The sequence below is a fragment of the Argentina silus genome (assembly GCF_951799395.1).
Source record: "Argentina silus genome assembly, chromosome: 11".
Classification (NCBI taxonomy): Eukaryota; Metazoa; Chordata; class Actinopteri; order Argentiniformes; family Argentinidae; genus Argentina; species Argentina silus.
This window is the reverse complement of record NC_139665.1, coordinates 9,603,168-9,619,066: the sequence shown is the minus strand read 5'-3', so window position 1 is coordinate 9,619,066 and position 15,899 is coordinate 9,603,168. Positions and strand designations below refer to the sequence as shown.

General features: G+C 43.1%; 1 protein-coding gene across 1 annotated transcript in view; it reads left to right on the top strand.

The window, feature by feature from the left end:
• The first annotated feature begins 6,720 nt into the window (after positions 1–6,720).
• Positions 6,721–15,899, top strand: part of glceb (glucuronic acid epimerase b) — a 43,872-nt gene continuing 34,693 nt past the window's right edge. The window contains exon 1 of the mRNA XM_083680397.1: positions 6,721–6,854. The gene's annotated coding sequence lies outside the window, so the exon portion shown is untranslated. The remainder of the gene's footprint in view (positions 6,855–15,899) is intronic.

Below are 15,899 nucleotides of genomic sequence, written 5' to 3'. Positions count from 1 at the left end.
ATTCATGACTAGGGGAGAGCTATTTCTCTCATGTTACAACCATGAGAGCATCAAATACCTGAAGGAAAGAGGCATACTTGACCTGGGTCAATACATACATCAAATACATTTTTATGTGTTTTCTTGGTGTTTGTACTTTTAGGACTGTCACATTGGTTCTATTGTACTGGACCAGATAAATCAAGTGCAACCCAAGTTTATACAAGTATTTGTCATCCAGTATGTATTCGACCCAAGTCTCCTACTATCACCAGTTTGGTTTGTCTGTATACCCAATATCTTCCTTTCTTACTTTAATCGCTATGCAGAAATGGGCCATGGGGGTAAACGCCATTACAATCCTGTGGTATTACAAAGGGCTTTCTTGATTTGCAAGGCTTTTCCCACCGTAATGTTTTCACGGCCAAACTTGATTTGCATAATTTCCATAATCCTTTTAAAGGGGCCTAAGTTTGCGAAACCACACTCCTTTTTCTCTTTTGCTGCTCATCAAATCATTCGTCATTCTAAAAAGCACTCTGACTCAGTGTGTAACTAGGTTGAGCCAGCAAGCAGTAGCAGTTAGCATTCCTGTTACCCATGTACAATCAATTAGTACAATTAATTAAAGACAATTAAAGACAATTAAAGACAATTTTGCTGTCTTGTACATTTGTTTAGTATATATTGTATATTCTTTTGTATTGTATATTTTATATTGGTTGGCATTCTGCGGACAGCAAAGCAAGAATTTCGTTGTACAGGGAAACATGTTTTCTACTGTGCATATGATAATAAACACTTTGAATCTTGAATCTTGGAAATAGTATCTTATATAATCTTACTCAAAATATCTTATCATCATCGAATACCGAGCCATTTTGCTGAAATGTTGTCTGGGCTTTTGTTCATTTAGGAATTGTGGCTACAATTCTCCTACACTGCCTTACATAGGATAGTGCCAATTCATCAGAGAGCTATTTTATGGTCCTCCGATGTAATTCCCTGTTGCACTCAGACTCAATTTAAAACTGCTGCTGCTGGAATTTAACATAAAGGAGGAAGAATGGATTGTGTTTAAGGCATGAAGGTAGCAATGTGCTGATGGACTCATCTGAAAGACTGGGAGATTTCATTGTTAGCTGACATGCTCATCCTATCTGGAGGCTGTGTCTGTTTAAGTTCTTTAATTTTCCTCCTGCTGCCTGCGTACACTAGCTGCAGACAATAGAGCCTTGCAGCTCAGTATGTGTGTAGCTTTCTCACATAGAGAATGTTTGACACACCTTCAACTTCACCTCGTTACCAAGGCCTACCTTGGAGACAAACAAAGGAGCATCATTTGCATGATGGAGATGGAGTGTGTGTGTGTGTGTGTGTGTGTGTGTGTGTATGTGTCTGTGTGTGTGTGTGTGTGTGTGTGTGTGCGTGCGTGTGTGTGAGTGTGCGTGTGTGCGTGCGTGCGTGTGTGCATGTGTGCGTGTGTGTGTGTGTGTGTGCATTTCATTCTCTGCAGCATGCCAATGAGGCAGACACCCTCGCAGTACCCCTGAGAGACCTTCTCCCTTTCAGAGAGCGGGTGGCCGTGGAGGGTTAAGAATGACTCATCTATGAAGGAGGAGGACAGGGGCCTTTTGATGAGCTGTGTGGAGGGAGCAGCAATCCCCCAGCCACCGCACCGCATCGCAGTGCTGGCTCTCAGAGACGTCTCCCAGAAGACCGATAGTGAACCACAGCCCTCTGTTTTAACATGCAGTGGATATGAACACCCACTCCCCTCCCCGCCGCACACAGAGAGAGCTGCAGAACCGAGGCAAGGGACCAAGCACAGTTCAGTGAGCAGCACACAGTCTCTGGGTGATTACTGTTAGATCAGTATTCAGTAATTGAACATGACTGCAAGCTTTGCGAACCTTTCACTGAATTGCTTTCGCAAATCAAGTCAGGTCAGGTCAGTGATTTGTTCAAAGAAGGAAGGAAAGAAGCATATATTCAAACAAGACCTAAGTCTCACCTGTATGGCAGCCACATATAGACTCTCTGTCAGTCTTTATGAGGACTTTTGAAGGTAAACATGGCTATCCAAGGAAAGAGACCATTGTCAATATTTATAAAGGCTATGCACCATTGCACTTATTCACTCTCTCTCTCTCTGCCCCTGCAATGCACTGCTTAAAGTACATTAACAAACACTGTTGGCACAGTGCATGAATCTTTTATAACCTTTGAGGGGCTAGATAACATGAAAGAAAACAAAGACGGATGCCGCACACACGCACACACACACGCATGCATGCAAGAGTTCCGTCTAAGACAGACAGCCCTATGTTGAAAGCCAAGCCAGTAGAGAATCTCACTTCTGATCTCAGTTCTCAGACCTTGGTCGAATCGTCGCAAATACTGGTCGTGCAGTTTATTTAGCTTATTTGGTACACTTGGTGGGCAGGATTTGCACTTTTGAGGTGATTCGATTGGTTTCATTGCACCAGAAAAGCTAAATCAAGCACACGTCCAGTCTTTTAATGTATTTGAAATACTCTACTCTTACATTCCTGCTACACCAAGCGTGTGAAATCCGCGTCCGTGAGACTAGCGTGATATGGAGATGATAGACTAAATTGGATTCAATGTTACCTGCTACACCAGCGTGAGCATAAAGCATAGACATTGCCCGGCTGCTGTTGCAGTAACATTAGGTAGTGTTAGGTAGTGATACAGGAACTTTCTACATCACCTTTCTTATTGTGTCACATCTGTTTCTGTGTTCAGAATTGAGCTTTTTCCTCTCAGGCCTGAGCCAAATTCATCCAAAAACAGCCTTGAAGGAAGCCTTCTTCCCTCATGTCATTTGCATTCATCAATCGCTCCACTCCATACGCTTATCCTCTTAACACTATCCGTCTTCCATTCAGAATGTACTCTTACCTGCTCCACCAAGTGTCCTGTTTATGAAGACCTTTCACCTTGATGGCTACAATGTTTGGAAAAACGTATGCTAGGGGATAGACAATGGGGTGACATGGTATTCGACTTCGTTGGATTCATTTACCAGTATTTATTTAGTGCTCTTAACCCAGACAGCATGTATCGGTAGAATGGTTGCTTGTTATGTTGTCTTTTTATGTTTTGACCGGGTAAGACTATTTAGGAGTTGTTGCCTATGCTACTTTGCAACATTGAAGAAAATGGAAGAAAACCTGAAGGAAAAACAGAATTCTGTTTTTTTGGAGCCCCCCAAGCAAGATATTTGATTGGTTTGACGTGTCACAAGGCCTCACTAATTTTTAACAGGTTTCCACCCCTTTGTAGCTACTTTCTGCAAAGGATTTCCCCAAACTTTCTGAACTGAGCATAAACCAACAAAGTTACCTCAAACAGTTATAACAACTAGGTAACATCACAAAATGTACAGCCACAAAGCATGATGGGCCATAACACTCAAAAACAACAGGAAATCAACATAAATGTGATCCATGTGTGTTATCTAGGAAGGCGGCACTCCTGCCACCGCTACAATATAAATTAGACAACAAAGACATTTTCACAATAAAAAGCATAGAAACAATATGTATTTATTTCAGAATATAAAATATTAGTGCTGTGACTCCAGTGTGGTCATTCAATAGGTGACAGAACAGAGCATTTGTCATGTTTAGACTACATATGTTGAATAGAAGTTTGAGTAAAATTCACAAAATATATGTAAAATATATGTCCTGCTGTCAATATGATGCATTTTGCTGTTGCTATACCGACTAGGACATTTTATACTCAGGCTACATAGTGCCAACGTATATGTGCTGTCTGGGCCTGACCTAACACCATTTAAACTTGATGTGTCTGTTAGTCTACTCATACTGCCATACTTGGCAGATACCCCAAAAAATAGTGCAGCAGTTACATAAGTATAGAATTGCTTCGAATTGCAAATTATGACACGGCAGAAAATACTGAATCTAAGTACATCCACACAAAAACACCCAGCTCTGTTAAACTGAAGTTCCATGATTCCGAAGTTGTCAGCTTGATTTAGAGGCAGGAGAAAAGTTTGTACTCAATGTCTCCATCCAAAATGATGCCCTCCCTCTCCCCTTGTGCAGTGTTGTCAGGTTAATATCAGATAGGGAGAGCAGCGCATTAAAGTGGCGCACCTCATCTCTTCCTCCCAAAGTGAAAATGAGAAACTACAGCAGAATACAAATAGCCAGGAGATCAAATGAACTGTATGGGTTGAGCGTGCTATCTCGCCCAGTCAGTCAGCATCAAATCTGGGCCCTACACCAAAGACCCAGGGAGAAGAGTGTGTCCTCCTTGCATTATTGTGGCTCTACTGGGCACACACACACACTCAGGGAGAGACACACACACACAGACACGCACGCACCGACACGCACGCACAGACACGCACGCACGCACGCACGCACGCACACACGCACGCACGCACACACACGCATACATGGGGTAACATCCCGTTGAGTGTGTGATTCTCAAGGTGATAAGATTTCATCACAACTAACTAACGAACATAACAGTGAAAACCTGTGGTTTTACAGTTTTACATGAACCTCTGCAACTATATAGGGTTGGTGGAAAACAATTTTTCAATTGTAAGTGTAATCTTGCTAATCCTCTGAACACAAGAGAGAGACAGGGATAAAACCACTAAGCGTATTAATTTTGAATAACATTCTTCATGTCCCAGGAAGAGGGGAAACAGGGTGACTGACACTGCCAGGAAATGTGATTAGGTGCTAAAATGCCCTCCGTTTCAACAACCTTCCTCTCATGTCATCTCCCAAAATAATCCAATTGCTTTCCCTGTTTCGTTTTTTTCCCCCTCAATATCACCTTTTTACCCGTAGCGTGGTTCCTCGACACACTTACATAACAGAGTATCGTGGACAAGGAAGCTGGCCTCAATGACAAATCCAAAAAAGCATGACCATCCATACACATGGCCCCTGCACACATTATTCAGACTGCAAGGCTGGGTGCACTGCAGAGTGAGGCTCTTCATCTTAGGTCAGGAACCCTTTCAATAGAATGGCTGAAATGACTGGATTCATGTGAACCAAAGTGAATAATGCATAGAGGTGCAAGTGAGCCAGACCAAAGGCTCTGAGAACTGTCAACTGCACTGTAGAGTATAATCTGATATGAGAAGAAAGGAGATTTGCTTTTTATAGAATGGTATATTTGGTGAATTAAATTGGAATAAGCTAAGCTCCATTGCTAGGCAATTACAAACTAATTAGAAAAGTACTAAGTTGTTACTATAGTAATCAGAGGGTTGCTATGTTTTTGTCAGCAATATTTTCTGAAATGTAAAAATGATTAAATATATTTCTTGATTATTATGGATATGACTTCTATACCTCATTTAGAGTAGAATAGCTTTGTTGCTTTGTTACCAAAACAACAAGGATAACAAAGGATTTTTAATTTGCAGTTGCCTTGCATATGAGTGAATCACCATAGATCCAAATCGGCTGCTGTTTTGTAAAAATGCACAGAATTATGCTTTAATGATCATGGTGAATCAAGTTCATTAGCTTAATTATTGCCTCTAGTCAAAAGTGTGCAGCACACACACACACACACACACACACACACACATGCACGCAAATACACACACACACACGCACACACACACACACACATCAATATTAACATCCCTAATTAGCATCCATGTCCCCTAATTTTTAGTAAACAAAAATGCATTTGTTATTGATTAGATTCATACATTCTACATTAGATCAAAAGATTATGGGAATTTGCAAATATCATTCAGAGTAAATATGTCTATATACCGTTTAATATATCTCCCAGCTTATGTTACTGTAAGATTGCAGCCCCAAATCCATTGTACATACTGTAATTGGGACACATTTGTACTTGTTTTGATTGTGTTTAGACATTGTACTGTGCTACTAAACCAATGGGTTGTGTTAGCCACAAACAACAGAAAATTATTTTATTTCACAACAGGGAAGATGGGGACAGCAATGATTAAGACAATTTAAATGGAAACAAAATGGAACAATAATAGACCAAGAGCAACAAAATTAGAACTCAAATATCATGACCTTTTACTCAGCAGGCCTAGAGACTGTTGTAATAGATATCAAAACAGTAGCACTGGTTTGAACTTTACTTTGTTATGTTTTACAGTTGAGTATGTCTATTGGGAATTCATGAGATTCATGATAGTGTGTCTTTGTCCCCCCTTGACAGTCTAATAATCTGCAGACATGTTTCACCATGTTCAGTGTCATCTTTGTCACCAAAGGGACTATCAGGTCCTTACATGTTTTTGTTTGTTTGATATGATATCTATGATATGTAGGCCTACCCCAAAGCTTCACATGATTACATTCAAAGTTCAAGACAGCAAGAGCTACAGTATGAAATGACTGAATGTGAGAGATGTGCGTTTGCACGACTATTGTGCATTTCCAATATAAATGGTGACAGATCACTTCTGTACATTGAGGGTATGTCTTATCAATGATGCCTATGATTTATAGCCATATCGGGCACTGCACAGTCGCGTCACCTAGTGTCTAGCACAGACAACGACAGAAAAAAAAAGAGCAGCTTCGGTTTCATTGGACGTCGCAGTTGTGACTGCTCGTCTCTGACTGGCTCCTGAGATCTCCACCCTCTCGTTCTAGTCTCGCGGTGTCAGAGTCGAAGCAGAAGTAGACGCTACGATTGTGTTCCCAAATATTGATGCGCGAAGGCAAGGCAAGGCAAGGCGGAGAGCTACCTCGTCTTGTGAAAATAGACATTCCTACCCTCAACCAGTGTCGTTTCAGCGTCGCTGGATATTCAGCACCATAGCTGAACGGGACATTTGTTGATCTCTGTCGCTGGTAAGTCCCACGTCTTTCATCTTTCTCCAATGCAACGCTCCTTCTTGCCTCTCGCCAATGCAATGCTAACACGTCTTTTCTAAACCATGCATTCCGACTAGGCAAGATTACATTCTGTCTTGCCCAGCTGGCTAGTAAGGAGTTAGTAGATGGTGTTGTTTTTGGGGCAGTCTTTATCTAGCTGCCAGGTTAGCCTCGCCAACCATGTCATGGCAAAGCATCGCCGCAGAAATAATTTGCAACAACTTCAAAGCTGACCGGAGACACTTTCATTGACATTTGCCTATTAGCTTGCATGCTAGCTAGCCGTGTCCTTGCTAGGGATGGAAGTTAGCAGACTATAGCCACCAGTAAAGAGATTACCTAGTTTCTGAAAGACGCATTAATATGTAGTAACTGTGAAGTCACACAGTAATAAGGGAAGTCACACAGTGGCCAACAACAATGTATGAACATTGGACAATTACGCTGTAATGTGTAAGTAATAAGTTATTGCCTGGTAATATAGCTATGGAATTGAGGTGCAGTATTTGTGTTATTACACTAGTGGAATGGGCAACAGTATGGGAATAGTTGGAGGAGCTCCATCCGGCGTCACCTTGCTCCGTCAACTACTTCTGCCATCCCAGGTACAGTGGCATTTACTTGCCAAAGCCAAGCTACACTTGGCTGTGCAGCCTCTGCATTCCTCTAGTATTAGAAGCAATCATTGGTCTGTGAGCTTTATGCCAAAAAAGCTGCAGAATGGTCTAGTCTTGGCAGTGCACTCTTTTATGTCAGTGCCTTTGATTTATGGCTAGTTGACTTGTGTGTCCTTCCCGAGCCATTTCAAAGTCCCCTGTTCAATGAGTGCCCTTTTATATCAGCACATTTAGTCATACAATTTGAATTACTCCAGACCATCTTTTTTCTTGCGATTGAAGTTCAGAGCTCTCTGGTAATGAAAGAAAGGGACACATCAGACAGTTGTCATTCTAACTCAAAAAGAAGACCATAGCCAAAAAGAGGTGCCATAGCCTATTGCTGTAAATTATCACTATGTATAAGCCCTGTTGAGACCCAATATTTAACTGTGATGATGACATGATGTTTACGGTTATTTTCTGCTGCAGACCGGTCTCGTTTGCCGTGCGTGTGTGTACTGTCTGTTCAGCTGTTATTTTCAATATCTTAACAACTGTGCATTTTTCAGCTTGTGTGGTTACATTGGTCTCTCAGAAGTATGATACGGTATGTCCTCGGCTTAATGTCATGTGGGTATGGCCAGGTCTGATCCTGCCTGTCTCAACAAGAGTTAGCCTGTCAGCTGCAGAGAGCTATTTACTCTAGCATTCTGTTGGTTTGTTTCTCTTTCTGCTATTTGCTGGAATGATGAATGTTAAACCATGTTTATCTCAGTAGTGGTTACCGTGTTGTTACTGTGACGTTATCGTGCAAAGTCTCCACACTGCAACTGTGTTTCTACTGGGAGCCCTAGTGTTGATTAGTGTTGTTGTTATTCTTATTCTTACCTTTCTGTCAAGACTTTCATCGTCTTGGACGTTGTACACCACTCCCTGAATTGTGAGTCTCACCTCACCTTTTCTCCCTCCGTTTATCCCGGTGCACTTAGAGGTTTGACTAATATAGCATCTGAGTCTACTTGATTCGACAGTAATCTTTCGTTCTTACAGAAAATGTTCAAGTAATTACATGGCTTTTTTCCCCCTGTGGCTCTGAAAGTGCTTTTTGAGGTGGACCTGTATTAATGGTGCCATAGCTGGAAGGCAGGTGCTATTTGCAGGCTGAAGATCCAGCTATTTTACGGGCCATAGAGAAATGGCTTCTCCTCCCTGCTCCTTTCGAGCCTTTCATCAAGGGCCTTGGCTTTGGGTGCATCCGTGCAAAATGTGAAATGGTTTTGTAATGTCCTTTGAGAGACATGGGCTTTGCTGTGGCTTTAGTGAACATTAGAAACGTCATGTGTAGAAGGCCTATCTTTCCATGTTGTGTTATTTTAACGGTGAAATTAAAATTGCTTACGTGTGGCTTTTGCAGCTATTTTCCTGTATTAGTCCAGAGAGACAATATGGACCAGCTTCCTGAATCCTTCCACAGAAACATTTCCTCAGTTTTTCTCCATTTGTTGTTCAGCAAGGGTCATGAGAGTTCAACTTCTCATACAGCTTTGGAAAAGCAACCCTTCAACAATGGGCTGCTTTTATACAAGTTATTAGTATTCTTTTTTTTATATGCCAGCTGAAAAAATTGTCTTCCAAGAATGATAACATTTCCGTACCCGTGAAAAGATGCATTGTCTCTGTCTTCCATTTTTTGTGCCAGATGTCTGTCATAGCAAAATTCAAAAGCCTAGCCCTGCCTGAATACTGACAATGCATCATTCTAGTGATGGGCATTGCAAGTCTTTTCACTGAGCCGGATCATTCGGCTCCATTCACCTGAAAGAGACGTTTATTCGGCTTCCAAACGGCTCTTCGTTCAGTAGTACTTAAATTTTTTCAACGTCAGCCTAGTTAGCGACATTTTGACTTCTGATTCGTCCTTGCATATCTATCCCTTAAATGTTCAGTGGAATCCGAATGTACCATCTTCTACCTATCAAAATAACATTATTTAGCGATATGTGTATTATGTAGAATTTGATTCTTAAAAATGTCATTGGACTCCACTCAGCTGATGTCCTACAGAAAAACTATATAGTGTAATTGAAATGTTATGATGTATTTGTTCAGCGTATGATCCAACACCTCTCTCTCTCTTTTCTCTCTGTCAGGACAAAATTGTGCATGCACAGCGGAGGGAGACAAATGTCTCTTCCATTCTCTTGCTAGAATTGACTGTAAATCTTTCTAAACATGTAAATCATAAATTGACATTTTTAGGTCTATGTCTGTATATTTGTAGCCTATCAAACTATTTGTCTTGTGTTCATAAAAAGAAAATGGAGCACTAATCAAGGCCCTAGTGAGCGGCTTAATGACACTTGATTGGCTTAGACCGGCTCTGTAACGGTTTCTTGGGAGGCCTTGGTTGGCCGGTTCAGGTTGCAACAGAGGTGCCTATCAGAGGTGGGACATCAGTGGCCAGGCAGGCAGACAGATGGCAACTCTACACTGCTCATCCCATGCTGAAGCTGACCAGGATGAAATCCTCTTTAAATGACTTTTTATCTTCTCTGTGGATCTGGCAGTAAAGTAGCAGTCAGACCTTGAACTTGCAGTTAATGAATGGTCTGTAAGATTGACTTGGTCTTCAGTCTTACCTACCTAGTAGCCACAAATGAATTCTAATAACACGTGTCTCCACCCTGCACCAGTGATGGGTCAGAAGATCTCAAATTCTAACAATATGGCAAACATGTTTATGAAACATTTGGAGTAACCTAGAGCTGTTGGAATATGAAGTCTCTCGTCTCACGAGGCTGTGGATCATTTGAGGCTAGACGTCAGAATCCTGAGGATTTCTGTATGATAATGGCTGCATTATGCTTGGGGATGATGCAGCATTTTTGCAGATGATATCTGTTTGTGAAAGAGGGTCTGGAATGGTCTGGTTTGAGAATGTCTTATTGCTAAGGTTGTATGGAAATCTGAGGCTCTGTATCTCTAGTGAGTCACTCATTAGAATAGCTGATTTTCTGTACGGGCTTACATGGATTCACATCAGCAAAGGAAAGCTTGCGTCCGACAGAAACCTCCCATTTAGAACAAATGAAACCGAGTCCGTCAAAGGTGTAATTGGCGCTTAGCAGTTTGCCTTGATTATAGTGGTATCACCTGTATTGCCTTTTTAAGATTCATAACCCTCCCTCTCCCCTCTCCTTATTAAGTTTCGCTAAAGCATTTGGGACTCTGCCAAGGCCCTACCAAGTGCTTTGATTACAGACATATGATATTTCCGTGGACTAATTACAACTAGAAATGTGCTGGGGGAATTTTTGATAGTCCTAAGTAGAAAGGAAGCTGAAGTGAAATGGGAAGAGTAAATTGGCCTTCACTATAGTCTGTTCCTGATAACAAGGCCTTTTCCTCTCTCTTTTTTTGATACCCCAGCTCTTTTCTCTCAGTTCTCTTTTAATGAGCCTACAGACCCATATTGAAGGGAGATATGAAAATGTAAGACAATGAGTCACGGTTGACTGTTTAGGACTTAGTCTGACCGGCAGTCTGACCGTCTAACTTTAGTTTATGGCTAGTTAAAAGGCTAACTAGGCTAGCCCAGTCTCATTTCGGTTGCCTCGAGTCAGGACCCCTGCCATCTGATATTGTTGGGGTCACTATTTTACCATGCTGCAGCTTTGTTGATGTACACTCGTTAAGGTCCAATTTCCACTCTAGCATACCATTTAGAATACATGGCCATTTATATTACTTTCCTCTGAGTGGTATGTTAGTGTGGATATTGGAACACGACTACTGTCTGCCTTTTAAAGCTCGTGTTTATCTGGCCCAGTGCTTTAGCCGCTTGAGTCGGCTCATGGAGGGTGTTTTGTCTCTGATACAGGGAGTGGAGCGCTAAGCCAGGCCCTCCCATGGAGACTAATAATAGGCTAATGCAGGGAAGGGCTCTGTCCCACTCTGGCTCCTAGCTGGACACTTCCTGGAGCCCAGTAGGAGCTCAAATCAATGCAGTCATTTGGATCGCTGCAACGCCTTGGATAACAGTTAAACAGACACTGCTTTTTCTCCAATAAAGGTGGAAAAAGTTGTATTTTGGCACGTTTTCAGCATCATCATTCTCGACAGGATAGATGTAGAGACGGATGAAGAGGAGATTCAGCAGCAAGGTGGGACACCCTGGTCTCTTTTTCTGTAAAGGGCCACTCAGAGTCAGCATCGCTAGAGGAGACGCTAACTAACGTCCCTGTCAGTCAGCAAGTCAAGTGAGCGAGGATTATCCGACTGCTATTTTCCTCCACTTATACCACAGTTCAAGTTCAACACGCTTGTGCTAAAACAAACAGGAGGGAAGGTTGCTATATTTTTCCCAGGTACACAAAGGAGCCATGAATATAAAGCCTTGTAATGGATTGGGAGACCGTCGGAGATCAATAAAACCTGAAAGCTAGCAAAGGTTTAGGCTGCACCTTGTAATCAATATGCTGCTTGTGTTTCGCCTGTTTCGAATAGACTACAGCGGATGTACTAAGGTTAATGAAGTAACGTTTAGCCAGCTCTAGGAGGGAATGCTTCTGAAAGGTGTGGAATTTAGCAGAGGAAAGATTTGCTCGCTGTGGAGGGGTTTCCATAAGCGTTCCATTTGTTTGGTCACAATGGGGTTGAGTCCGTTTTATGGCCCTCTAAGGAACATTGCCTCAGTTTCCAATAGCGTCTGGCACAATGCAGGCTACGAGCTACGGCTAATAAATAAATGGCTAATGGAGAAAAGGAGAGTATCAAGTGTTCATGATGTTCCCAGTGTGCCCTGTTTAACGGCAGAGTACATTTTTGTGCCCTGTATTCAAACTGTTGAAGTGACTGTTGATGTCCTGACTTGGAGTGTGCATGGATGACTCCCCATTTCACCACTTCACTGCACAATGGTCTTTCTGTTAAGGCGCTTCGCTTTAGGGCCACTTTGTCACCCCAGCAAAGACAGCAGTGCTTTTAGAAGCCAAGAGTTGTGTCAGGAAGGACTTTGGCTATCAGTGTCTCAGTTCTGACGGAGGACAGAAGTATGGGTCAGTTTGCAAATGTAGAGTGTTGTACACTGAAGGTCTGTTTACATTTACGCTAGGCCTAGTTTGGCAATTTAAGAATCTCAGTGGGCTAGAAGACTTTATCCGCACTCAAATCACTTTTGGGGTAGGCTATTCAATATTGCCTCATGTATTATTCATGAAGTCTTCACATATTGAGCTAATGGCTCTAATGCCCTTCTTTTTAAGCCTAGTGATATAGCCTAGTGGTTACACAACAACCAAAACACATGGTTGCCCTCATTGAAATCACACTGTCATTATGTGTTCCCCTCTCATTTTACTGGCTTTTGGCTGTGTTGTCTCACCCCCGCCCTGGGCCTCTCCCTCAGGGCACCACCACCAGGTTGACCATGGCCCAGTTCACAGACACAACCCAGACAGCGCTAATGCTCCCTAACCCAGTGTCCTAATCCCCAGACACACACAGACACACACACACACACACCGCCCCCACCCCACCCCACCCCACCCCCAATCCCTCCTACCCCCTTCCAAAAGTACCAAGCCCCAGCAGTCCCTGCCTACAACAAAGGGACAGGCTTCAGCACCCCTACACCAAGACAAATAGATATGGAATTGTGCTCTCTTCCCATTATTCACTCTAAGTACTCCATTATGGCCGGTGCTGAATGGATGGAGGGGGGATTTGAGAAAAATGTGTCTGTGTGTCTGCCTTCAGGGCCAGACTCTCTGGTCTATGCCAGGCGTTTGTGTAACAGCAGGAATGTCCAGACAAGCGCTCTCTCACAGGGGCTGGGAGTTCTCAGAGGACTGGGTTGCTCTGGTTGATTGATGCATACACACGCACACACACATACGCACGCACGCACGCACACACACACACACACACACACACACACACACACACACACACACACACTTTCTGCAGCCCAGCCTGAATTGTCCTTTCAGGCAGTGACAGTCTAACTAACTAACTAACCGCTAGGCCACTCCAGTGGAGTCCATTGAATAGACTGAATAGACATAAGCGGTTTTCAGAGGGAGCCACTGTGTCTACTCAGCTCTTGTACAACTGAGGGTGATATGACCCCGTGTGTCATACTAACTGGCTCAATGCCTTCACTTTTCTTTCCCCCCACTTTGTTCTGATTTCCAGTGTCATTCAGTTGTTCAAATAATGCTAGGAGAACAGCTCATAATGGGAAAGAAAAGGAAAAAAAAGAACTGTCGTTGGCAGATTGAGGATGGATCGGATCGCATCCATTGAGGGACGGCCATGTTTATCTTGCCTGCACTTGGTATTGTTGCCGTTGGCAGCTGGGGTCAATAGGCGGAGCTTTGGCCTTCATCCACATTTGTTCTCCAGGAACTATTCATCTGCTGTGATACAAGCAGGGAAAAGCACAAAGTTTGTGAAAAAGTCTATGTCCAAGGTTACCTTGTACCCTGTATCTTGTTACCTTACCTTATCTTATAAAGAAAACACACACACAACCACGGCATCAAGTGGACAAAATGGGCAACGGCTAAGGAGAGATCAGTCGGGTAGCTTAACTGGAGAGGATTTGTATGGTAGTGACAGATCCTCCCTGGTCTGTTAGCTCATGTTTGCCACTAGCAGCACCCTTTGACCTTCAGCACCCTCAGAACAGCAGGTTGTCAGGGACGATCTGTGGAAACCGGGCCAGTCATCCGGAAGCAGTGTGGAGAACACTTAGCCGTGTCCCAATTCTCTATCCTTTCCTTGAAGTCTGCGTCCTTTGCAGCCCCCCCCCCCCCCCCCACCCCCAAAAGGGATTTAAAAGAATCAGCGAAATGGTGTAAGAAATTGGCATGCTTAATGCTCATAAGCCTCAATCACATGATGCCCCCCCCCTCTCCCCAGCTAACCATAACAGATCTACACTTGTGACCCCCCCCCCCCCCACGCCGCTAATAGTGTTACCTCCGCAACAGAATGCTAATTATTCTGAGAAGCCATGTTTTATGACACTTAAACTTATTGGCAGATTATCTGCGCTTTGTGTCTCTTTGTTCACTGCCTATCCCCAAATCTTAGGCTAGCTAATGCTTATCAGATGATTGCGTTGGCATTATTTGTCGCAGTGCCTTGATGTTTTTCTCTTCAGCGTGGAAGCATTTATGCAAATATGGCCAGTGCCATGGGAAGGACAGAGGTTCGTTCAGCGTTGACACGCTTTTATAAGTATGAAAAACGATACAATTATCTCTCATCCATTTGACAACTGTGAGAGCCAGTGTAATGGAATGTCCCTGGGCAGCCATTTTCCCTTTACCGTCATGAGAGCCACCCACTCCTGCCTGTTGTCGTCTGTGTGCGCGGAGAAATGATGTCTCGCTTAATCGTTCTAATAGCCGCCTTTTCAACTCGATGCCTGGAGTAAGTTCCTTTTCCCTCCGATGGTAGAAAACTGGGTGTCTCTAGTTTTCTCATCTCCCTGAACACAAAGCTCTTCCCGCTCCAAGGAAAGCCTCTAGCCACATTCACACATGATTAGACTTCATAATCAAGTTCTCCCCCTCTTTTGAGAAAGAACAAAGTGTATCATTGGCCCCTGAGACCTGGATAAGGCTGGGAAGATCAACAGGCTGCTGCTACTGCTTCAACTGTACCTTCATCATCAGCACTTACTTCAGTTCAGCAGCACCTCCTCAGTGACACACACACACAAAATAGCCCCTCGCTTCAAAAGCCTTTGTACCATTCCGGGATCCCCAGATGATGACGATGATGAAACGCTTAGGGGTCAAGAGTGCCCCCCTTTGTAATTTCACAGAGCGAGAGAGAGAGAGCGCTCACATATTTGCTTCGCTAAAGAGCGCTGTGCATCACTAAAGTCCAGTTGACATGGCTGCTGAGTCGGTCATTTAATTCAGTTAAGTTTCACTTAGAATAGCGGCAGAGGGCAGGTCTCCAGCAATGAAGTGGATGGGGATAATTACAACATGGAGACGTCCATTGTCCTCGCCAATCAGGATTTCACAGCCAATGTTTCACTGCGAATGTAATCAGGACCTAAAATGTCTATGATATCATAATCTAAGCACTCAACAAGCCTGCCGTGGCATGCCAGCTTCAGCCTGCTGCACTGTCTCCATATGCTGAAATCGGTTTAATGAACCTGTTGTGACTTTTTTCATGTTTCTTTTTCATTTCTTTTTTTAAATAATTTGCATCAGCTAAATATGTAGGCAATTATCCTTTATCTCTCGAAAACCCCCCAGACATAATTACCTGGCACTTGCCTACATGTACTGTATTTAGTTATATAATTTCATACCTTTTTGTGTCCTTAAAATGTAAATGCCGTCAGCACTGTATGATTGTTATTACAATAGGCTTTTTTGGCCTGCTTCAGGCT